The 25,359-nt window shown below is 36.0% G+C and overlaps 1 protein-coding gene and 1 long non-coding RNA gene across 2 annotated transcripts in view; one reads left to right on the top strand and one right to left on the bottom strand.

Annotated features, from left to right (window-relative positions):
* The window catches only part of Pgant2 (polypeptide N-acetylgalactosaminyltransferase 2), a 65,238-nt gene that overhangs the window by 18,196 nt on the left and 21,683 nt on the right, over positions 1 to 25,359 (bottom strand). The gene's annotated exons all lie outside the window — the stretch shown is intronic.
* LOC105273768 (uncharacterized) lies at positions 21,973 to 23,977 on the top strand. Its single transcript, XR_892936.1, has 3 exons — positions 21,973 to 22,132; positions 22,330 to 22,844; positions 23,669 to 23,977. It is a non-coding gene; the product is annotated as an uncharacterized lncRNA (long non-coding RNA).

Below are 25,359 nucleotides of genomic sequence, written 5' to 3'. Positions count from 1 at the left end.
AAAGGCCCCTAGAAACCGAGATAAGAAGTGTCTCCGGACACAACTTCTCGTCCTCTTTCTACCCCTCGTCACTTATTGATTTAGCATCGACACACCATATCTTCTGATTTTACTTCCTCCAGGGCGATGTTCCCGAAGAAAATTCTTGGTTTATGGCTTCGACAATGTTGCTACATTTTCACCTCATAAATTCTGATGAAATGTTTCACTGGAGCAATTGAAAAAGTTTTTGCTAACTCCAAGAAAGGCGGAAAGTCGGTGATTCTCACGGTCATTTTGAAATTTCATTATCTCGGATCGATTGTCATCCGAGGAATAAAAAATCTATCGAATTATCAACTTGTTTTGTAGCGAATAGTCATCCATTCAGATTAACATTATAAATAATTTTTTGTGGGTTATAAAATTACCAATTATTTATGATGAATAGGAAAGTTGAAGAGTGAAATCTGAAATAAAAACTAATTAATCACGGACGGCTGGTCGTGAAATATTAAATTGTGAGCGCCTCATTGTGGGCCGGAAGTTCGCATTAGATGAATTGTATATATAATACGAGGGGTAAAAGAAGAGGTGAGGGGAATATTCAAGCTGTTGCATCCGGTTTTCCCAGTTACAAATCGCACTCCAATGGAAATTATTGTTCATCGTGGCGAATGGCCTTGGCATTTTCAATTATTATTTTTTAATACCAAAGTCCCTGATGACACAATCTCGATATTCATTGTAATTAGAGTGAAATCGACAGTGACTTTCGAGTCTCTGTACACCCCACGAGTATGTCAACTCGGCAATATTTCACGAAGAAAAATGGCCCTAAAGAAAACCTATAAGTACAATAAGATGGGAAATGCGAGACAAATTCAGTGGACGTGTCAAGTATTCGGTGCTCCACCCAGTGATACACGTGAGAGCCCTTTTTACTTCCACCATTTCCACCTTTTTCTCTCTCGATAATTTCAACCCCTTCAACCCCCTCTTCAATCCACCACTCCAATTCCCATTTAGCGATAAGGAGAAAAATAAATTCCCTCCCAATTCCCCGCGTACTCTGAGTTATGAGTAGATTTGCATGGGAAAAGCCGTGGGGTTTCTTGTGAAATAACTGGACAGCTGGTACACACTTGTGTATCACTCGATATTCCATTTGTTTTATTTTTTCTTCGTACGAAAAACAAAGGGACCCTCACAGGGAATGAATAGTCGCACTATTTTCACATCTAAAAAAAAATTGTCCCTACATTTCCCACCATAAAAACCCCCAAAGGCATCAATTTTCCGTCCCAATATTGAATGACCAATAGTTTCTCAATTTCCATATTCAAACATTTAGCTATCGATGTAGAAAATGCCTGTAATAACAGTTGTGAGATGGACGAGTAAACGTGCACTAGGTACACATAAAAAAAAAAAAAGATGCGAGAAAACTCTGGGGCGATAGTAGATATTTTGCATATGTGCATATGCACCCCTCATTTATTCTAATTTCCCTGGAGAAGCTGTTTCTACCTCGACACTACCAAATAGATATTGCTCAATTTTCTAACGTGTGAGATAAGTGAACGACTCCACAATTCACAAATGAAAAGATTCATGATTAAAATCTTGGATTCTCTGTTCTCCTCAATTATGTTCGTTCGCTTGATTAATTGGAGCATTAATTCGATGAGCGAGGTGTTCCGTAAGAGAAACGGCAAGAGAATTTGAAAAAAAAAAAAATCTCCAAGGACCCGTCGGGGTTTTCATCCAACAATGGACCAACTCCTGACGTTGGCCAGGGGCACTCTTTTCTCCTTGGTTTACCCCTAGAAAGGTGTCTCCCTCTCTCCAATCGGTTGGCTATTGTTGCCAGTTAATTAAGGGAATTGATGGAAGATTAAGAGGACTCTATCGTTTTATGGCCTCACGCTGCTCCATTGCCCTCAGCTACTTCCTTTATTCTTCTTTACGGATTCGTTCTCTTGCTTTTCGCCTTTTCAAACGTCAATCGATCGTAAATTCATTGTCAGAGGGCTGTCTGGTTCTTGTTGCACATTTCAAAGACTTCAAGATTCCTTTTCCGTTATTTTTTTTATAACATGAAAATTATTCGCGAACCTGTCTCCTAAATCACCTAATCAACACCTCAGCAGGATCTCCAACTCGCCCAGAATCATCTGGGCATTGTGCCAATGCACTCGACCTCTCAGTAAGACACAACGAGGTCACATCAATTGTCACCTCCACAATTGCACATTTTCCCGAGAAAACACAGCTCATCAGAGTCGAAACGTGAAATTTGCATGAGTAAAATTTAATTCATTGGGTGCTTCAATATTGATCAGTCTCAGCTCATTGTTCCACTCCATCTGGTCGTGCCATCAGTTGATATTAATATTTAATATTCCCCGATGAGTGGAGAGAAAATTGTTTTGAGGATTAAAAAGAATTTTTAATATTCCCACTGGCACTTACTCATCTTCTTTGGAATATTTCATGCAGTTGGGAGAGACTGAGTGAAACAGAGAATCTAAAAGCCCTGAAATGCCCCAACGCCTTTTTTTTCGAGTGCACCGAGGGGAGAACTCGTCCTCAAGTACTCACAATGCTCAAACGATTCGCTGGGACGTCTCCAAAAGCATGACAAGGTGATGAATTCAAAAAATCATCAATGGAATCATCCACAATGAAAAATTCAAGGAGACATTCGCCTGACTTCCCTCGATAATCACGGACTCCTTGAATTCCAATTATTAAAATTCAGTGGAGGAGTAATTCATTCAAAAACATTGATAGAGAAAAATCAGACAAACGAATTATTATTTGGATTATTATATACTGCAACTTCGTTCTTATAAATCGACACGTGCTCGCCCAAGAATATCTTCAATTTGATTGGATTTTTTATCACGTGTTGCAATCTACGGTTTATGGGGTTGTAAACCTGAGAATTAATCCAGGATTTTATATTTTTTCCTTCTCAACGTTGACGAGTTACTTATTCCTCCATCCTGAGGACTAGTGAAAAGCTCCCGGCGTCTGTTCTCTACTCGTAAAACTTCCATCTCGTTGGTTGATGTTACGAGAGAGATTTTCTCGTGTACTGGTATCTCCAGCGTGAAGGTTGCAAGCTCAGTTTTTTGTACATCAGAAATAGCGACAGGCCTCGGTATCCATGGAGATTCATGGAGAACTATCTCGGAACAATTTTAATTCGAAACACCGAGCCGTAGACCCTTGAATATTCAGTGACGTTTTTCCTTGAAATTCTAGAGTACCAACTTTTTCAATAGTGAAATTGTCTGTTCAAGCAGCTCCAGGGATCCAGTCAAGAAAACCTCCACTAAAAAACTCTTAACAGATAGTAAAGCAACAGCAATGAAATTTCCCAAAAAAAATACAATTATCCACTTGTTCAGATGATGTAAACTATTGAAGATTGAAAAGACGTCATACTGATGTTTTGAATTTTTCAAATGTCAGAAGATGATGAACAGGGAGAATGAACTAGAGTAAGAAGGAGAATCCGAATAAAAAATGAATATAAATCTCGACTGCGACAGCTTCATTACAATTCGCTCCTGTCACCCTGGGAAAAAGGGGAAAGCTTCGAGAAGTCTGAATGTAAATGGTTGCTACCCCTGGATACATCCCAACGAGCCAATCTCCATCCATCAAAATCAATTCGTCCTGTTGGTACACTTGAATGAGTCAGAGGGGACGTATCCATGGGATAAAGGCAACGAGCATAAAATACGGGGGAAAAAACCCGAAGAGGCAAAAAAAAATTTCCAGCAGCAGAAAAGCAGCAAAAAGAAATTCAACTGATCATTCAATTATCAACAGTTGATCCTTTGAAATAAACGAGATTTTTTCAGGTAGACTTGTCAATTGGAACTGTAGGACCTAAAATGTGTGATCAACCTATCGTATATTTCAGGACAAAGTAATTCAGGTATTTATCCACAGTTCAAATATCTTGGAAAGATCAAAGAGCATTAATCGCAGACGTGTCTTATGATCAGGATTGGAGGAGTTGGCTTGAACGTTTGTGAATCAAGTCAGAGTAAACGATCACCTTGAAGAGGTATTCCAACAACATCAACCAATGCAAATCCCCCCCTCATCCCTCCTTGAATTCATCACCATTTTTAGACCCTGTGTTCTCCAGCGTATGACGTACCTCACGTACTAGCGAATTCAGTTTTTCATGGGGTCAAAGATGTGTACGAAAGCTGAGGTAAAGTTTTGCCCCCCCCCCCTTCCCCCCGGCCGTAGTTTTCACCAAGAACACTCAAAACTCAGGCGTCCACTCTTGTTGATCCGCTCGAGGAATTCAAATCGTCGAGTTTGCTTTATCGATGCTGTGTATTCATGAGTCTCATCTCACCACGAATATTTTTCAAAACTTCTCCAGCTCTTTTTCCCAAAATTTTCCTAGATTGATGCTGATGGGATGCAATCTCCAAGACATCTTTTACCTCATCTCTATCTTCATATACCAAATTTTTTTCTCTTTTCTAACATAAAAGTATGAGACTGTTCAAGAAATGTTCAAGTTCGAGAAATTAATGAAAAATCATTTGGAATAAAAAATGTAAAGAGGATCTCTACCCTAAAGTGTTGTAGTGTAGTCGAAATTCAGTCGATAATTGCCGAAAATAATTGCCCTGGAAATAGCAGATTTCGTTAATTCCCCTGGTTGGAGCTCTCGAATATCATTGGGAGTACACAAACGGTGAATATGTACACCGATTACTGGCTGGATGGTGTAAATTTGCAGCTAGAGTGTAGAGGCATGGGTGAATGGGTGGAAGCCCAATCGTCCCACGGCTATTAAAGCGGTTATCATGACGTCATGCAGGATGTCCTGGTGTTGAGATGGTGGTTGCCCTGGCATTTCAGTTAGTACTGCGGTCCAATGGGGATTCCCCCGGTTGGTTCATTCGTTATTCCTTGCCAACGGCAATTCAACGTACAGGTGACTCAGAATCCGATAATACTATTCGAATTAGGGAGAATTCCTGTTATCTAGCAACGACAGCCCCACGTTCCCATTATGCCGTGTAATTTTTCATAAATTCCAAGAGATGAGAAAAAAATCACTGGTCAATTTACATCCGAATGCATCAGCTGAAGCACATGTTGACAGCCTTTTCTTTCCCCCTTTCAATACTTTCTTCCCTGATGAGATGCAAAAAACCGTATAAAGAGGAAAAAAAAAAGGAACTGAGATGAATGAAAATGCAGAGTAGAACGGTAAAAGTAGAAATTAAAAATAAAATAAACAAGCGAAGAGCTAGTTTGACTGATGAAGGTATTGGTAGACAAGGGAAAAACTCTCCAACTGTTCGTGGAATATCGATTGAAAAAGAATTTCATCTTCTGTTAATGGACTTGGACAGCTGAATATTTCCATCCATTTGTTTGATCTACGTGCACCCTCTACCTTCACAACTGCACAATTGTGCGGATTCTTTTCATATTGACTTGCATAATGCCTCCAGCGATGAGAAATTCACCTCAATAGAATTTTTATTGCATCCATATTTAAATTCTATTTTTCTTTTCTCACCATCTATCATTCATGAGTTCGAAAAATGTCGGATATAAAAATATTATTCGTATTGAAAATCATTTCCCTTGATATTACCAATAGGATCTATTGCCAGAGCAGGAGATCCAAAGATTAACTGAATTTCGTCTGATAATTGCAATGACATGTACTGTTTCCAGCATCAGGCCCATCAGTTTCTCCAGTTGTCCTCAGATCCCCAGGGCTGGGTTTCCCATCAAGACGCACATGCGTCCACAGCCTCGGAAAATTATTGGACATCAAATGAATCCCCAGGGTACCACTAAATCTCTCACTGATACGAACACAAATCACTGACTCCGATATGCCACCGAAATACCCCCAAGAAGATCTGTCCCCCAACTCTCAAGATGTCCTGGAGTTGATATCACCAGATACATTCACCAGCAGTGATTTATGGATGGGGTTGTCCAACTTTTCCCATTTGATTCGCCAAGTTGTTTGGTAATGTGCGAGAACTCTAATTATAACCATCGGTGTGGGAAAATGACTTCTTCAAGTTGTTACTTTCGAGTTAATTCTCGGTTGATAGTGTTGCAGAAGATCACAACGATTATCTAAACACACGGTTAAACTGAGCTTCAACTTACACAGCTGTATATTATCTCCATGAATCAAATCCACTGGAGACTCATTTCCAAATACTCCAGATCAACTCCAAATGTAAAACTGCATTTGCCACTGAACCGTCGACTCCCATCAATTCCAATCCCCTATAAAAGCCCGGGATTTGAAATATTTCACGTAAGTAGATATCCAATCGTGTTTGTCGTTGAATAAAATCAGTATTCCCCTTCACAATGGCGAATAGAGAGCATTAAGTGGAATCATCTATTTTCAATGAAAAGAGTCCTTGGAGAATGCTTGGAGCACTCTTTCGTTTCTCCTTCACTCTTGACTTACTCCATGAAACGGAGAAAATAAAAAAAAATGAAAGAAATGCAATTGCCGTGGAGAACTGGTGAATCAGCTGGATCCTCTGATTGAGAATTATTGCCAGGCTTTTGCGGATGATGGCCTGAAGGGCTCCGAATGCTAGCGCAATCATGAGTGATTGCATATGTACTGATAGCTGCTGTCCATTGAGTGCAGCAATTCAATTAAATTTCACGGTATTTTCTCTTTTCTCTATTATATGTAACGGTTTTTCGTTTATCGTCGTTTTGTGTTTAATTGAAAAATAAAAAGGATTGTTCATTCCTCGAAAAAAATTCATGCTGTCACAGCCATAAACTGGATTACACCTAGATATTTTAATTCATCATTGCAGATGAATTTTCGTAATTGCATACAACGATGGAATTTAAATGGATTCGATAATGGTTTTTGGCCCGGGAAATATGAATAATTACTGAAAATCATAGTGCAGTTGGAGATGAGTCTGTTAAACATCTTTCACAGGATCATTAAACCCTGAAGGCGAGGGTTGAGAATTTCGGTGAGTTCCTCGAGCTTGACGAATGAGGGGCTAATGCTTGAGGAACGCCAACTGCAAAAAGCTCCCAACAGAGTTTTACTCTTTCCAATGCACTCCAGAAATGAAAGACATTGAACTTTCGAGAGTTGGACTCCAGGGGATTCTTCAAAGTTTCCGTATTCAGGAGAATAATTACAGGATTTATGGGTACCAGAGATGTTCGAGGATTTTTCAATGAGTGATATGAAAACGTATAATTTCAGTGAAACGTCAACTATTTGCTTTTGTACTCGTGGATTTTCTAATTGTTGATGGTGCAATTACCGGGAAATGGGTGATTTTACCATTGTCATGGAATTTGAATTCTATTTAAATAACGAAGGGTGAAATCACCCCAATGGGAAATCCGAAAACAAACAAATGTTTCGTAATTACTTTTGACCTGTCAAAAATCGAAAAATTTCGCTTAAAATCTTTATCACTAGTTTATCGTCTGAAAAAAAAAAACGAAATGATTGCATTGTCCTGAAAATTAATCAGTGCCAACTGATAACCTCGCCAATTTCATCTAGTGTTTTCGGTAATCACGTACCTGAAAGATCGTTAAGTGTTGTTTGTACAATGCGTTGATTAATGCACCCCCATAATTGCATTTTCCCTAATTATATTCCTCGACCATTACGCGCCCTCCCGGTACCCGAACTGATCGATAATGAAGTTATAAATTACGATACACTTGAAAAATACTTAAAATAGCCCATTCAAATATTCCGAGAGCGAGGTAATTAAATATGGCGGTAATGGAACATATATTCAACGGTGGAGTGAGGGATACTATTTTAAATTCCCGGCATTTGCAGGAACTCGATGAGGAGGCAATAAAACTAAAACTATTGGAATTTCTACCCGATTCGCTCGAGTGGTACACTCGAAATTTCTTCTCTTACCTAAATGTGGAAGGGGGTAAATACGTGGCTGATTTTATAGCCGATAATAGCGAGAATCTGGGAGCACAGTTAATATGATAAATTGACGAAACAAATTTTCCAAACCTGACACAATTATCTTAATTTTTTTTTCCTCAATTTCATTTCATTTGACTTTATTAATTTTTCATTGGGTATCCCATTGAACGCGGAATATACTTGATTCCACTGTAAAGTATACTCCAAATAAATTTCTTAATGCAAAAGAAAAAAAGGAAATCGATCTCGAAGTATCTCGAATTAATAATTAATTAGCGTAAGTGTAAGACAGTACGGCGACACTGAAAGCATTTTTTTTCGGTATCACTTTTCTATGGAGAGATGTGCAAAGTTTAACAGTCTTAACAATTTTCAGTAGTAATACCCCAAAACCTTGAAAATTATCGGATACTTCCCGAGTTTCGTTGCGTAGCAACGAGAGGGATGAGTTTTGCAGGTTAAAAATTTCCTTCGAAATTTATTCCGATCGGTGCTACACAGGGAAACTGGAGGGAAATATTCTATTAATTTTGAAGACCGAGGGGTATTTGGCTGGATTATTTTTTTCATTCAAATTTCAAAAAAAAGCAATTAAATGTGTGGCATTTCACGTGATATGGTATAAGTAAAACGTTTTTATTGGGAAATCTCAATTTTCCATTTTTACAACCAGACAGTTTTGGGGTTTGAAACGCGTACAAATTGTTTATCGGATATTTTCATTGCTTAGCAACAAACAGGGAAATATTCGAAAAATATCCGAAGTAAAACCGTTTTACTTGTACCACGTGACGGGAAATGCCCCCATTTGATTGGTTGAAATTTGGATGAAAAAAATAATCATGCAAAAATAAACATTTTTTGCAATATTCGGCCATCGATTATCCTGTTATATCGACTATTCTGTTATAGAAGAAATGAGTGAACGGCTTCGAGAATCCCTTTTAATTCCAAGAATGCGCTTCTATACCTTTTTTAAATATTATTTTTTTATCGAGAAATATGTAGGGCTGAAGATTGTTCACAATTTTCATGAAAATTGGCAATTTTTTCTCGATGTTTATCAGCGGACATTCTTCTCAATTTCGAATGAATGCGCATGCGAAGCACGCGCGAACCATCTCTTCCCAACATAAGATATAAATCAAATATATAATATACTTGATTGAAGTATAACTTCCGCTTATCGGGTGGAAAAATGCGCGACAAAATTATCCAGCAAAAAAAAAAACTATCAACTACTCCACCCGTAATCTGCGGAGATGATCGAAGAAAAGACCAAAAGAAATGGAAAAAGAGAGTAAAAAAGTGGCGAAAATATATCCGTTTCATCAAAAAGGGATAAATTTCGAAACTCGAACGAAATGAAGCGAGAGAGTGGGTGGACAGGGTCGATGGAAAGTTGGAAAGGATAAAAAAAAAAAAGGTCGATTCGTGTGTCGCACGTACTGGCATTCCCTTTAATCCACGCTCGACACGTGACGTATTGTGGAACCATCCCCCATGGTCCTGAGGGGTGAGAAAAAAAAATAACCCCCGTACACTCCGTGGAAATATGAATACCTGCCTGGAATACCAAGAGCCGTGTAACTTGGCTTCAATTTATACCTTGAGAACCAGTTATTTTCAAGATAGCTGTACAATAAATTTATCGTAACTTAACTATTTCATATTTATCCGTAAATACCATATAATTCTCTCATGAAATTATAGAGACGGAGAAGATTCTGATTTGATAGTTCAAATGATTCCATTAGAAAATACGTTTTAATAGGAATTAATTTCAATTAATGAGAATCAACGATAATTGATAACAATTTATCGGAGTTCATTAGAATTAATCGATATCAATAGAAAGTAATAGAAATTGGTTAAAGTTAATAATAATGAATAGTAATTAATAGGAATGCAGAGAACGAATGCCGGAGGAATAAAAATATTTGAAATTAAATATTTCTGAGAATTAATCAAGACCGTGGCTCCATTCTCATTTTAATCATTCTCCTGACTCATAAAAACACATCCAGCCCCCGAGGTGTGAATTTATAATACAAGATAAAGCACGGTGGATTATGAAAACGACAATGGCAAATAGCTTCTTAATTAAAAATACCAGCCGAATGATAATAATCTCCACCATTGGACACCCACACCACACAACTCGCACAACATTCGTGGAACAATTCCATTGTTAATCGTCCGTTGCTCTATCGTTATATAGCAATGTACGATAATTCTACGCTTCTATGACCCCACCAGGAATTTATTAATTATTAACAATTTGAGGAGCATAAAAACGGTGGAAAAACTAGGGGAAATTATAACCTCGAGTTGAATTATCGGGGTAAAAGAATACGATAATTTGCGAGAATCGATTTGAACCTCGGGGAAAAGTTCTTAAGTGAATTTTCTGATATTATTAGTGACGAGTATGCGGAGGACAAGTCGGGGATACAGAGGAGACTCAACTTGATTAATTAGCAATCCCCGAAGGGAGATGGTAAGGGATGCCAAATGTTTGCCTCGACGGTCTAAGTAATAACATAATTCGCAGCTGCGTAAGCATGGCTTAGCATGATTTACATGCGCGGTTTCCTCCACCTCTCCCTCGGCACAATCACCCCCTGTACTTCACGTACTTTGTCTCTTTTCCGTGCAAGTTGCTGTGCCGCATCGCGAGTTTACCCCATCCACGCTTCATTTTCCATGCAGCATCAATTTATTACGAGAATTACGGGACTTTTGCTATTAAACCGGTGAAAGCATGTACGAAAAACAAAATATACTTGACACAAGTATGAAATATACTTGACGCAAGTGTATACGTTGAAATTAAAATTATTAAATCGTTATAATTTTTTTTTTTTATTAAAAAAATTATTTTCAATTGATGTCGCATTGAAATTCAATCAAGTACAAAGTATACTTCAGCTAAATATATTAATCCAGTCCTTTCAAGTATAATCTATATATTCGGATGAAGTATAATATAGTATAATATATTTGATTGAAGTTTTTTTTCGTTGTATCGCGCACTCAAATAATTATATTCATAGTAATAATTATTATATAAATAATCATATATTAGATTATATTATAGCGATTGATTACGGACTTTGTGGGATTAACTCGGGAACTTGAACTTGAAACATTTCACATGTGAGTCAACCAGCTTAGCCACTATCCCCCAAGTCGTCGAAATTCCAACAATTCATAAATTCATTATCAATTCACATTTTACCCCCTAAATATTTCTCTATTTACGAATCGATACCCACTGTACCGTACCATGCAGTATTGCAACCCGTGAAAAGCGGCTTTTTTAAATATTTTTATCTGCAAATCTTTCACATCAATATTTGCGAACGAAGGGAATATATTTGACTTGCTTTACGCCGTCGGAAATTTTTAGCGTGGAAATCGTCAATAGCGAATTCCCGTTAGTGCGGGCCATAAATATTGGATGATCAGACAATTTTTTTCAATTAAGAAAATAAATAGGAGATTATCCCCTCCATTTCACCAGATTTATCGAGATGATGGAGGATAACGCGGATTTACGCCTGTGAATTTGCGAAAGGATTGAAAAAATTCCTCAAAATAGATCATTTTTTTTAATAGCAAAATTATTTGGTTTTCATAATGACGCTTACTGGGGTAGCCTATTGTTATTATACCAACATTATATTAAACAAAGGTGCAGAGTAACGTCACTCAACCCCAGGGTACCCTTTTCATTCTCTTGTTTACAGAATCAACAGCTCCCCAAACAGAACGACTCGAAAATTACGAAACTCGCCCAACTCAAAGTTTTTTATTGCGTCAGCACAACCTCCAGCACAAGTTAATTAATTATAGAAAAAAAAAGGTGGATCCCAGCAAACAGGAGAGTTAATTACAGCTGAGGAGAGGAATATTAAAAAACTCGGTGGATTCTTCTCTGGGTTTTTCCTCGTCTTAAATATTTTTCTTTCTCCAAAATCCTTTGTCACTCTTGCGGAGAATAATTCAAGGCAGAACTTTCGGGTTTTATTCACCGGATGATAGTGCAACTTCAAGACGACACTCGAGCTTTTTAATTTTTTTCTCTCCAAAAACACTCATTAAAGAATTTTATTTATCAGTTATCCTTAATTCCCATTGGTTAATGAGTCGCTTAAAACTACAGGATAGAGATAAGAAGTCATTGAAAATTCTACTTGAAACTCTAATAATTCTACAACAAATAGTGAAAATCCTTTGATGAAAGTATATCCTCAACTTCGCATGTTAAAGTACACATTGAACCTCTGGAGATTCATTAGTCGTCAAAGGCTCGGGGATTGAAGAATTTTGCGCTTTTACCCAGTCTCTCGTGAAATTATCCGCGAGAGAATTGCCGAAGTCCATTGATTGCATCAACCTCTACCCGTTTGCCACATTTTTTGAAAACTCTTTCATCTTTCAGCGACGAAAAACTACTCTATTTATTTTATCCACCTCGTTTCCTCGTTCCACAGTCGATTCGCCAAGGGGTGAGAATTTTTTTTCGATACCCAAGGGAGAATGAAGAGTCATGGGATCAATCCCTTTTTTTTAGACATGAATTCAACCCGCAGCTTCTGAGTTTAGGATTTAATCGAACGAGAGTAATTTCAACCTTTTTCCACCAACTCCTCCATTTTTTCGTGAGGATAATGGAGTTTTTTTTTTGTCAATTTTTTTCTCTAAAAAACGTGCTCAGTGATGAAAATGTTCATTAAAGTTTTCGTACTGGATCGACTCTTCTGAGTGGTGAATTGAAAATTTTTTAATTGCAAATTAAATTCATTTAAAATGAAGAGTTTCTCCCGATTCTCCGCTATTTCCTCTGAATTATAAATACCCTCTACCTTCAATTTACTGGAAAAAAATTGAGAGGACTGCGACCCTTTGACGGTCTGCACTAACCAATCTCCACAACTCCTGTACACCATCACATCAAAGGACTCCCCATTCCCTCCATATCTTATATCGGACCATTAGACTCCCAGTGGATTCAATGGAATCTTCGAACGAGAAAATTCTCGATGAAAATAAAAACTGAAGAAAGTGATAACAGAAAAGCCCATCGAGTCCCTTGTCGGACCCATAAGACGCCATTTTGCTGATGCACATTCACTTTGAAAGCCGAATGATTCAGGAAACTATATACCATGATTTCCAATGCCTTCCTCTCACCCTCTATTCTACTTTTCCACCGCTTGGGGAAAAGAAATACAAATCACAATGCGAAAATCCATTTCAGATTGATGTGAAATGCTGTCGCTACCCTAGTCCTGATGCAAAATCCCTCAGTATTTTATTTTACGCGAAATATCAGAGAGAATTATCCGAAAAAAAATGACTCATGAACAATTAACCAAAAAATTATCGGATTCACAAAAAAATAAACTTCAATCAATTACATTAACATATTTTACAGTATCAACTCCAATTTCAAATTTTCAAATAATTTAAATTGGCTTTTTCATTTTTCTAATTAAATAAATAAATTAAAGTATACTTTATAGTTGATTCTACTACACTCTAGTCTCGTTGCGATATCAATATGATAAATTATTTTTTAAACAATAAAATCGATGACGATCTTTTTAATAATTTTAATAATAAATAAATTACATTACAAAGTATACTTGATTGAAGTAGACACTTTGCCGTGTTAACGATAATTTTTTTTATTGACTTGAGCCGAACTATTCCGAGGGTATTCTAAGAGCCTTGAATATCTAGGGATATTCAAAAGTTTTCAATGGGCAATAAATAATGAAAAAACAACTTATTCTCCGTAGATGTCAATGCACTCCGAAGAAAATAGTGTTAAGTTCCCCAGAATTCATGAAAAAGTCGCTGAGTTTGTCTGGAGAATCTCTCCCCACAGAGAAGAGTGAGAATTTTATTATTCTATTATGTCGCCGGGTAACGACTCCTGTATGCACTAGCTGGACCAGTACACGAGCTTGCATAACGAATTACGCTCCTGGGTGTCGTAATTCAATTTTCCAGAGGGTTTTCCGGGGGTGGCAAAGCCCACTATAGAGAATCTCCTCTCGTCTCCGACTCGTCGACGTCGTCGAGATTAACGATTCGCGCCAAACTGTCCCTAGCCTTTGAATTTCCTCTAATAAATTATCCCGGAGTGAAATAATTAATGATAAAAATGAAATACCACGAGTGGAAAATAAAATGAGAAAGAAAACAAACAAATTTTTGTTGTGGTGTGGAGTAGGCTGTGCTGGAGAGGAACAGAAGATTTTCCACTGAATTCCGAGGGGTGAGAATGTACCGAGAGTTTAAAGGAGGGACAATTGTCCCTCTTGTCACGTCCATTGTCCTCTGGAATAAACGCCACGACAAACGACTAGAGTCACTAGACGACGGGAAATGGCCAACCAAATGAGCTCCAAATTTTTGGTAATACATTGCAGCGGTTTACTGCATTAAATAACCGATAATGACAGGTGAATTGTCACGTGGGAGTGAATATTCAGTAAGAATTGAAGAATCCAATGAATTATTAACGGAATTCTAATTCGCAAATATTGATCAACTGAAAAACTCCATTCTAGTCGTTTAAATAGAGAGGAGATAAGTTGGAGAATTTTTCTTCTTATTTCCTCATAAATTATTCGAATTCACTCGAAGCTCCACGTAAACGTAAAATTTTATACGACTTTTCTCCCTCAATCGCATTCCCCATCACTCGAAAAGTTTATAGTAGATTCTCCATGAAATTTCGACGTAAAAAATCGATATGAAGAACTCTTTAACTCCAGTACAGTTTTTAAATTAATCCAAGAACAATTTTATATTCAGCTGTTTTATCTCTACAATTCCTGAGGAACTAATTGACGTGACTATGAAAAAATAATCGTCAATTCCCTTTTTAATGAAAAAAATGATAAAAACGGATTTATCTGATTCTAAGCTAGATTGTGGGGAACAAAAGGAAACGCGCAAATGGAGAAGGAGATAAACGTAGAGATGAGTAATAGAGCACGCAGGAGGCTCCATAAACAAAATTATTCGATAGCTCAATGATCAAAGGACTTTCGGTCCTCTTCACGAATACAATTTCAATGGAATCCTCGAATTCCCCTGATTGAACATGTTTGAAAACGGATGAATACGAACCCCAAGTTGCAAAACTATTTACTAATGTATCAAGCCTTTATTATTGTTTCAACAATTTCAAAGTGAACTTGGTTCAAATGCCGGAGTAAATAGCAACTGAACAATTTATTTTTTCCCAATTTGTTGCACAATTACGCAATTGCGTATGTTCATAGAAATTAGCGCGTTTAGCGCTTAAAATTAATCGTAATATAGTTGAATTGAAGAACTCCCGCTGTTTCCGCCATTTTACTTTTTAAAAAGGCGGTCCATAAAATGGCGGAACACATCGGGTTGTCAATTGAATTCTCAATTCTTCTGTTATTCTACTACAAAACTCTCACTTGATTAGAATTTCAACGAAATGCGCTCTAAATTTTTATTCTATTTTCTTCAACTTTTACCAGGATCACAGAAGAATTAAAGAGATGCCTAATTTTTCCGGCATTTAGATTTATTTTTTATTTCTCAAGAAATGAAAAAAATTCATTTAAATTCACAAGTTCCTTCGAAGACAAATCGATCGTTGAAAAAAAAATGACTAATAAAAATTGACTAATAAAAATTGAAGCAAATAAAAAAATCCTTGCTGTTTTGACACAGGGGGATATTTTTTACTGAAGCAATGGAACCGAAATGTTCATCAGCGATTGAAGCCCCCGGAATAAATGAAAAAATTTAATGTTCAAAAATGCTTTGATAGTGACATGACAGGACAATTATCTCGCTCATGGTACAAACTGAAATCAATGACACCCGAGAGGTCCATTGTTATTTTCCACTGTATATTCCATACATCTGAAAAGCCTGATCCACTCACGTGTTGCGTACACGCGAATCATGCGGATATTGCGCGAATGTACGTTAACGAAATTTCAGATGCAAATTCCAAATGGGCCATCCCACCCTATTCCCAATGTTTCCCATGCTAATAGTAAATGGATAACTATACATATCTATGATGCCGTTTTCAGAATATGCGAGAGTTTAAACAAGCCAAGCATAAAACGCACTTTGTCGGTATTATTCGAGCTGTGCCCTCGGCTCACGATGATTTGTGAATAATGTCAAAGAGACTATTTCCACAATTTCTCCATTATTGTACTCCATTAATGAAATTATAATCGCATGCCTTTCGGGAGAAATTTTGTCAATGTAACAAACGCCCGTTATAATTGCCCACGTTATAGTCACACCTCCCAATTTATTTTTACGAGATTGATTTCCTTTCTCCGTTTTATATAAGGATATATTAAGAACGTAGTGTATATATTTATCGCGTATCTTTCGGTTTCACTACCTTCCGGCTACAAGATGTAAATAATAAATTGTTTCGTCCATTGAGTAATTCAATTCCGGGGAAAATAAAGCCGTTAAATAAATTTTTCTCGTATTGGAATTTACTCTGAAAAAAGTTGGACTCTCTGAACTCCCTTCCGGATTTCGAGGCTCATAAAACGGAAATGCGTAACAGAATTTTCGTGAAAAATAAATTCATTCAAATCAATTTCTGGAAAGGATGAAAATTCTGGAATATCTCGTGGCTAAAATAATTGTGAAATTACTCCATGATGTGGAACATTGTGAATTTTTTTGGTGAAAAGAAAAGACTCAATAGAATTTTCACGAAAAAAAAAATGCATTCGGATGAATTTTTAATCAGTTTTTCATGTCCGAATGAGATAAAAATTCTGGAATATTCTGGAAATGGACGAAATTGATGGAATGAGTTCATGATCTGAAAAATCCTTTCACTCGTCATATGTGCCCGTCTCGTCATCACCGGGAAAGTGCACCACGAAAAAGGGAGAGGGCAATTAAATGTCGGAAGAGCATTACCGGTGAATTTCAACACGACTAACCATCAAATTGCCTTACCCAATGGACCATCCGTTCACCAATTAAAACCGTCTAGACCTTCCTCAACTACCCCAACATACCTGAAACATAAAATAACGGATTGCATGAATTATCCCATCGTCAGTTAATCGTTCATAAATTTAAATGTTAAATTCCGTTTCTTCGACCTTCATCCGGATGACACAATGATTTTTGCCTTTCACACTCTCAATTTCGAAATCACACACACGAAAAAAAAAAAAAAAAATCGAGAAATGACCTTTATAAAATGTCAGTGTAACAACTTAAGTCGTTGCTAGAGCGATCAATTTATCGACAAATCAATTTTTATCAAATATCTTTCGCCTCCTCTTCTCACGAAACCTTCCATTTTCCCCCACTTTATATTCCGAGTTCATCGATTGCCTTCGAATTTATATTAAATTTATATTAAAAAGGGAAAGATCCTGTCACGTAAAAGTGTAATAATGATCAATTGTTTCTATAACCGTGAAAAAATGGCGAATAGATTGAATAATTGATCACAGACACGCGAGAAAGTCAAATGAGCGAAATTGTAACGGAATAGCGACAATACCAGCGACTCATTCCCGTGATGGATTTACGATAAATAATAAATGTATTCGTCAAATGTTTATCAATTGGAATTTCAATTTATTCCAGTCCTTTGTGAATTGCCACCATCGCATGACCTCTCGAAACAGCTTTCATTCTTTAGAGTACCGTATCGTGTGTGAACATGAAATTCATTTTATTTACTTTTTGTTTCTCGAAATATCGAGTTGTTATGTACGAAGAGATTCAATGAATACCGGATGAAATGTTCACTCGGTGCAAACATTCTTGTATACTCGATAACTGAAACAATCTGTGGTATGTTTGGACAGCATTTTATGATAAAAACCATCGACGAGAGTAATTGCATTGAAAATGCAAAAGCCGATGAAAAGTATTTTTTTTTTCAGTTTTCATTTTCATTCAAATGAATGTTCAATCGATGCTGCATTAAACAGCGCTCGAAATTTCCACGAAAATTCCCCATAATATATATTTCCTACATAAATGGCTATTTACATAATGCAAATTGAAGTAAAATAAAATGTCAAGTGGATAATTGGAAATTTCCCAAGAAAAATATTTCGCTACCAATAATACTGTGTGTGCGTGCCCTTTTTTTTATTATTGCAGAGAGGAATGCCTGTAGGCATATATTTTTTAGAAATTTTGTGTGAAATGGTAAATTTGACTAGGGGAATTTGATATCGAACCTCGGAAAGGAGTGAGTAGACATAAGGGTGTCATTATCGATAAGTTCAAGTGGAACCTGATCGATGCACCTACTTGTTATATAGACTTTCATGTTCAATGCACAGGAGCTCGGATCTGATACGGTTCGCTAGTCCTCTTTCACACTCCCTCCATTTTAAAATCAATTTCCGTGCACCTTCTGCACCATTCTGCCATGTAAGACCACTGAGTTGTACATTATATCTCGGATTATTAAAAAAATTCCAAACGGATAAATCGGTATTCCCATAAAATATTCAACCCATGGCAATTCACAAGTCCGTAAATACGAGAGGAGAAAAATTTCATTGAAGAATTGTATATACAGATGCAAATTTATAATATATAATATAATATTCTCAATGTGTGTCAAGCTTCAGTGATGCCTTTGAACAGCTGATCAATTTGTTTATCCAATGGTGATTAAATGATTCATTTTTTTTTCTCGTAATTCCTTTTGATATATATATATATATATATAGAAGAAATATATATATACATATATAAGAAAAAAATAGGCTTGATTTTTTTCTCTGAGTAGTAAGCGGATTTTTGCCGACTCACTATATATCATATTTGCCAAAAAAATTATTTATTCACAATATTCACAATTAATACTTTCAATTATTTAATAATAATTATTATCATCATTTTTTTTTCGTTACAACGAAAATTCTAATAAAACTACTTTTGCTAATATTCGTATTTCCTCCCTATTATTTACATAATTAATTTTATTTTGAAAGAATTTATTAAAAGATAAGAGAGTCCACGAAATTTTTGAAAATATTAAAATATTAAAATTTTTTCCCTCTATAAATTTCAAGAGAAATTTCCAGCGAGGAAATTTTTTTCGCAAAATTTTCAATAGGTAAAAATAGCCCATTCACCCCGGTGATTCATTTTCATGGAGAAAGTATTATTTACGTGGTTTGATTGTACTAGTGGATACGCGGTTACCCGCGCAAATGCGCACAGATAGCCACTACTTGGGAGGGACATTACCCTCCCCTCCCCCTCATATTCCATAACTATTTCGACCCTCTCTTCGGCCACAATTATCCCTGATTTATGTCAGTTGCGTACACAACCCAGTGTGCGGTTATAATTATGATAAGGGAGACTCAAGAGTGCGCATTGTCAAAGTTAAAAAAGAAATGTTCAGAATTATTTTTTCAGCGAGAGCAGAAAATTTAAAACACTAACGTATATGGCGCACCTAAGCTCACACCTATGGGCTATTATCATTTAAATATAAAACCAAAATATTAAAAGAATCTAATATCTCTACAAAAATTACCCATTAATTTGTTTTTTTCTTTAATTAAATCCATTTGATAAATGCAATATTTTTTTTCTTATTCTAGCCAAATCATTATTTTATTAAAATGATATATTCTATTATATATATATATATATATATATATAGCTTAGCTATGTCGAAAAAAGCTGGCAAAAAACATTACATGCTTTTTTTCAAAAGGGATTTCCAGCAGTCCAGAGATGCAATAAACACTAATAATTATTCGCCATCAATCAATGTTGATGAGGCGATAATAAATAATAGAGAAATAAATTTCATTAGTCAAATTTTTTGCCGAATACTTGCCGCCCGGACTAGTTTTCCCATTGTCCAAATCGAGCGCAACCATTTTTTTACAGCGGCAAAGTGCACGGCAGTAAAAAAAAAATGGGGGAGAATAAGGGATAAAATATATATATATAAATGTACATATATCCTAGGTATTTTTCGGAACGGGTCGTAATTGCCACACCGAACAATACCGTGGACACGAGGAAAGCCCTGGGAGGAGACTTTTGGCATTTAGCCAGGTTTTCCCCAGGTCCTACATTCGGATCATTGCAAAGCAATGCACAAAGCCGACAAATGTTTCGTCCACCGATTTCTTTTGCATAATCGACGAATTACACTGACGGAAAATTGCACTTGAAATTTTTAACGACACCCAGAGAGAAATAGTAATGTCACCGAAAATTCGAATAAAAATCGCGGAAAATTCTGAATAAATTCCGAAAATGTTCCGTAAACTTTCACTCCGTAATTACGGAAAAATAACAGAATTTTACGTGAATTCGGACTCGTATGTATGACTCAGAAAAACGTGGGAACGTGTAAAATTCCTCCAATTGCCAATCTATTAGAAATTCAATTATATTTAATATTGAATTTTCCGGATGTACATGAAAATTCAATGTTCCACGAAAACAAATTCTCTAACATGAACACCAATTTCCTTCAATTTCCAAAGTAAATGAGAAATTCAGCGACCGCTTTGAATTGATATTCAATTAGAATTTTACTTTTCCACTCCACAATCGATTTAATTAATTAATTCAATTTAATTGATTAATTTCTCCCTTAAACCAGCGAATTTTCTCGGCACAAAGGGAATGAAATAGTTAAAATTCCAATTAACTAGGATAATCCTCAGTATAAAAATCAGTTCCAGTTGATACCTTGAATGGAATAAATTGCCGACAAAGGATTCTAATTGTAAAAAAAAGGAAAATTTCCCTTAAAAATCTACAAGAATAATTTTGCATCAGAGGTCTGAATGTAATTGAAAGAAAAAACAAATGGGCAATTGCTTGTAGATTGTAAATTGTATATCTATTGTTGTCTTTGCTAAGAAATTACTCCATTTTCGAACTCCTTGGATTATACTGAGTCGATATACGACAAAAATATGAAATTAAAATTTGCTCGATTGCAAAGTTTCCATTCAGAAGTAAAAAGTGGGAAAACCACAGGATAAACCCTAAATGCTGGAATGAATGGTGGATTTGGAGTGGTAGATTTTTTACGGGTTGAGAAAATTGAGTGCGCATCTCTGAAAAAAGACAAGACTGTCTTCACAACCAGAGCCCACGAAAGTCGTGAAACTTTCAGCGGAATTTATTCTTCTTCCTCCCGCGTTGCTTCCTTCCGCACCCTCAGTTTTTCATTCTTCCATTTTTTTTCCCCTCAACCTCTTTTTTTCCCCTGCAACCTCACCAGCTTTCCCAGTGTCTCTCGCGGATATTCCTGAAACACTCGGAAACGCAAATACCTCGGGTGCTCTAAGTGGCAAGTTTTCTGCCCTCAACTTTACTTATATCTGGAAAATTTATGTGCTTTGCCGATTGAAACCGATCCGATCGATTGGAATGAACAGACGCTGCGGAAAGTGAAGCTTTCACTTTTCGAAAACTCCACATGAAATTTTCTATTTAAAAATTTTAGAGAAACCTAACAACGACGATGTAACAAAAATTTTTGTGAAAATTCTTGTAGAATTTTCCGTTGACTAATCAGTTAATTTTTCTTAATAATATTCTGGATAAAAGCGAAATTCAATTAATTAAATGAGTCTTTAATTCAATTTCAATTCCACTCCGCGCAATTGAAAATTCCGACGACGTTGTGACTGAAATTCCAAGAAATATCTAACAAACGAAGTAAACGATTGCTGTTAATTCTGACAATTGAAAATAATCTGTGAAGATAGAATTGATTTTTTCAGTCTCACCGAATACCCACCTCTTATTTTCCGCGAGTCATGATAACGAGTTTGAGGCATTATTTATTAACTATTCAGGTGCTTTAATAGTTAGTTAATGGTTGACACAGGTTACTATTTGTATTTTTTACCCCATAAAGAAAACAAATTAATTAGCGACGCAAACGCGACCCGGTGGTATATAAACCGCTTCGGAAGAACGCACATCGACTCAAAAATTGTAAGCGAAATACTCGGACTTATTGAAACGAAATTCAATCATGAAGTCATTAATACTATCTTTCCTCATGTTGGCTATTGTCATTGGATTGGTATCATGCAGTCCGCGAAAACCAAGACGAAAACCGTGCGTTGAAACTCCCGTCGGACAAGTGTGGTAATTATTTCTCATTGTCTATATTTAACACTGAAAAATTATTTTCATTATCACCTTAACAAACTCATCCCATCCATTTTTTTCAATTCCATTCATTCAACCAATCAAGAACAAAACCAATTTCAAAACATGAAATCCTATAATATTGATTTAAACGACTGGAATTAATTAAAACTGTTAATAATTCTCATTAACAGTCCCGGCAGTGGCTAGGAAAGAACGACAAGTCCCCTGACGAAGATCAAACTCACCGGCGGATATTCCCACCTTCATGGAAATAAAATATAATGAAACCAGATGATTGTCATTATTTATTCAATACCTGTTCATCATTTTTTGTGCGATTAGCAGGAAAACCCAAGTGCAATTAAAGTTATCGATCATGCATCGGCATTGGATCCCAATAAGTGTTCAGCAGCGGGGATTCCCCTGTTTATTTGACTGGCCAGGTAAATTCTTCGAAAAAATATTGATTGGCTTCAACGATTCTATTTAAATCGAGTAATCATCTAGGAGGGTTCATACCAGCTTCAGCTATTGAGTCAAAGACTTCGTGATTTTTCTCAGGGAAAAGTGTAATTATGACAATGAAATTATTTCAATTAGTTGTTGTCACGGTGACAGTTGTCATCTGCTTGGTGTCATATACCCAAGCAGCACCTCCACCCATATATTGTGATCCATTCCGTGGATGTCATGGAGACTAGCTCAGGTAATTATTTTTTACTCATTATTATTTATTGTTATTCTATTTTTCAACCACATTAAAATTTTTTTACTCAAATTTTTTTTCTCTAACTAACATAAGAATAAATAAAAAATATATAAATAAGAATAATCATCATACAATAATAATACTTCCTTTTTATTTTTATTTATGTATTTTTTGTGTTTTTTTTCTTTTTCATAATAATAAGACTATTTTTTTAATTAAAAAATGTGAATCTAGTTTGAAAAATAAAATAAAAATAAAGAGATAAACTCAAACATTACCCTGGCATTCGCCCCTCTGCATAATTCGTTCCTGATAATTTCGCTCATATTTCACCGATAAGCTAAAATATTCTCACGGTCAATGTCTTTCTGAATAAATTATGCAATTGCATTCATACATCAAACATTTCTTCCTCGGAGATTGATTCATCCTTCGCTTATCTTTCAACCGAATAAATTAGATAGTCCCGACAATTTACAAATAACAACTGGTGATTTATTTTTACATCAGGCAAAACCCAATGATTATATAAATCGAGTAATAGCAGAGGAAAATTCATAACAGCTCCAACAGTGCGAGTGAACTCAACGCGATTATTCTCGTGAAATTGAAAAATTGCAATGGAATTACGGAAATTCGCGGTTGTAACGATTGGTGTTTTAGTTTTGTGCTTTTCGTATATTCAGGCATCGCCTGTTCCCATATATTGCGAACCATTCCGCGGATGTCATGGTGACTAGCTGAAAAGTTTGTTTTGAAAATTTTATCATCTTTATTTTTATCGGAGTTCAAGCAGAATCTAATTTCATTCAATTTTTCAGTGGAACACTGGATGAAGTATTGAAGCTATGGAGTCGACTTGGCTGTTTCGAGATAACTTTTTCATAAAATTTTCCAACTATAAGAGAACTTCACCGACGGAGATGAATGAATAATTAAAACGATACTCTCTTTTTTCAATCAATCCCAGAAAATTTGTCAGAATTTATTTACAACCGCCAACCTAATTTGATGAATTAAATATACTACACATGTTCCCGTCACATTTAATATCGTCACTGCTAAACAAAAAGCATTTTGCCATGTACTCATGTTTAAAAATGTACAAATATAAATCAAATTCATTGCAATTATCTATTTTTGTTTTCCCGTCGCAAAAAAATCATGTGACTTCACAATTTTTTAATGATGTACCACCTGAACCTCGACTAATAAAAAATCCTTTATAATATTTACTAATTTTTTAACGATATTATTTTTTCCCGAATCCCTCAATCTCGATGATGACTGCATTAATCATGAGTTTTGAAAAAGAAAACGAATACTCATCTCGATTAATTTCCCTCATTCCACACTTCCGGCTGAGAAATCACTCAATGACTACTCATAATGACTCAACGATTCTCTCCTGATTTCAGTCATTGACGATTGACGAAAAAAAAAGGAAAAAATTCCACTTGTAATAAAAAAGTAATTCGAAATTATCGCAACGAACATTACCGCGATAAGTGGAGCATCTCACTGAGGGAAAAAAGAAAAAAAAAACCGTTGGATCAGCTTTCGAATGATCAGGAAGTACACGGCATCATCATTATCATTTCGCATTTCACTTCAAGTCTCTTTAATCGGTGGAAACCCCGCGGGTGATCGGTATAAACATTGCATGCATCTTTTCGCCGAAAACTTTTTTTTAGAAAGCACCACCCCCACTCTCACCAATCCCCATGACTTAAGAACAAGTACGCGTGCTCCATTAAACCCAAACGTGCATTCGCGTGTGATCGGCCCACTTTCATGACTAAAATGGATATCCTTCCATCCTTGTTCTTACGGAATCACCATTGTGTATAAGAAGAAGGGCAACGAGTGAAATCGATATACGAGAGCATCACTAAACTAACCAACAACTACTAAACGAGTTTTAGCCAGCGATATTAGAAAATAGATAAAATTCAATGGAGAAAACAGCTGTTAAATCCGCTATTCCAATTTCAAAATAGCCATTTGACTTTAAATAATTATAAAAAGAAAATTAACTTGTCAATTTAATTGGTATATGGATAATTGCTACGAATTTGATTGATACGATTTGATGCGATCGATACCGGAACCATCAGGATTAACGGAAAAGGTCAATGGACTTTTTTTATTTAGACGTCAATCCCCAAATGTTTTTCGATAACTGCGAGCCATTCCCAAAATCTCATCCGCTTTCAACTCCGTATCCATTAGCTAATGAATGGATATTAACCATTTATCCCCTTCTCAATGTTTTTCACGAGTTAGAAAATTCGCCACAAAGTATTGCAATTGGATCCATCAACCGTTTTGTAATTACACCGGATAATAACAATTCCACGGCAATTAAAACTTGTACAGAGGAAAAAAAAAGAACAATCGATTCTCCTCTGATAAGAAATCATTCGAATACTCTCAACATAAATTAAATATTATCATTTAAAAAATATTCCCTTGATATTCATTAAATAGTGCAAATAATTCACTTCCAATT

Source organism: Fopius arisanus, unplaced genomic scaffold (genome assembly GCF_000806365.1).
Source record: "Fopius arisanus strain USDA-PBARC FA_bdor unplaced genomic scaffold, ASM80636v1 scaffold00007, whole genome shotgun sequence".
In the NCBI taxonomy this organism is placed as follows: Eukaryota; Metazoa; Arthropoda; class Insecta; order Hymenoptera; family Braconidae; genus Fopius; species Fopius arisanus.
The sequence above is the reverse complement of the archived record's forward strand: the minus strand, read 5'-3'. Positions and strand labels throughout refer to the sequence as shown.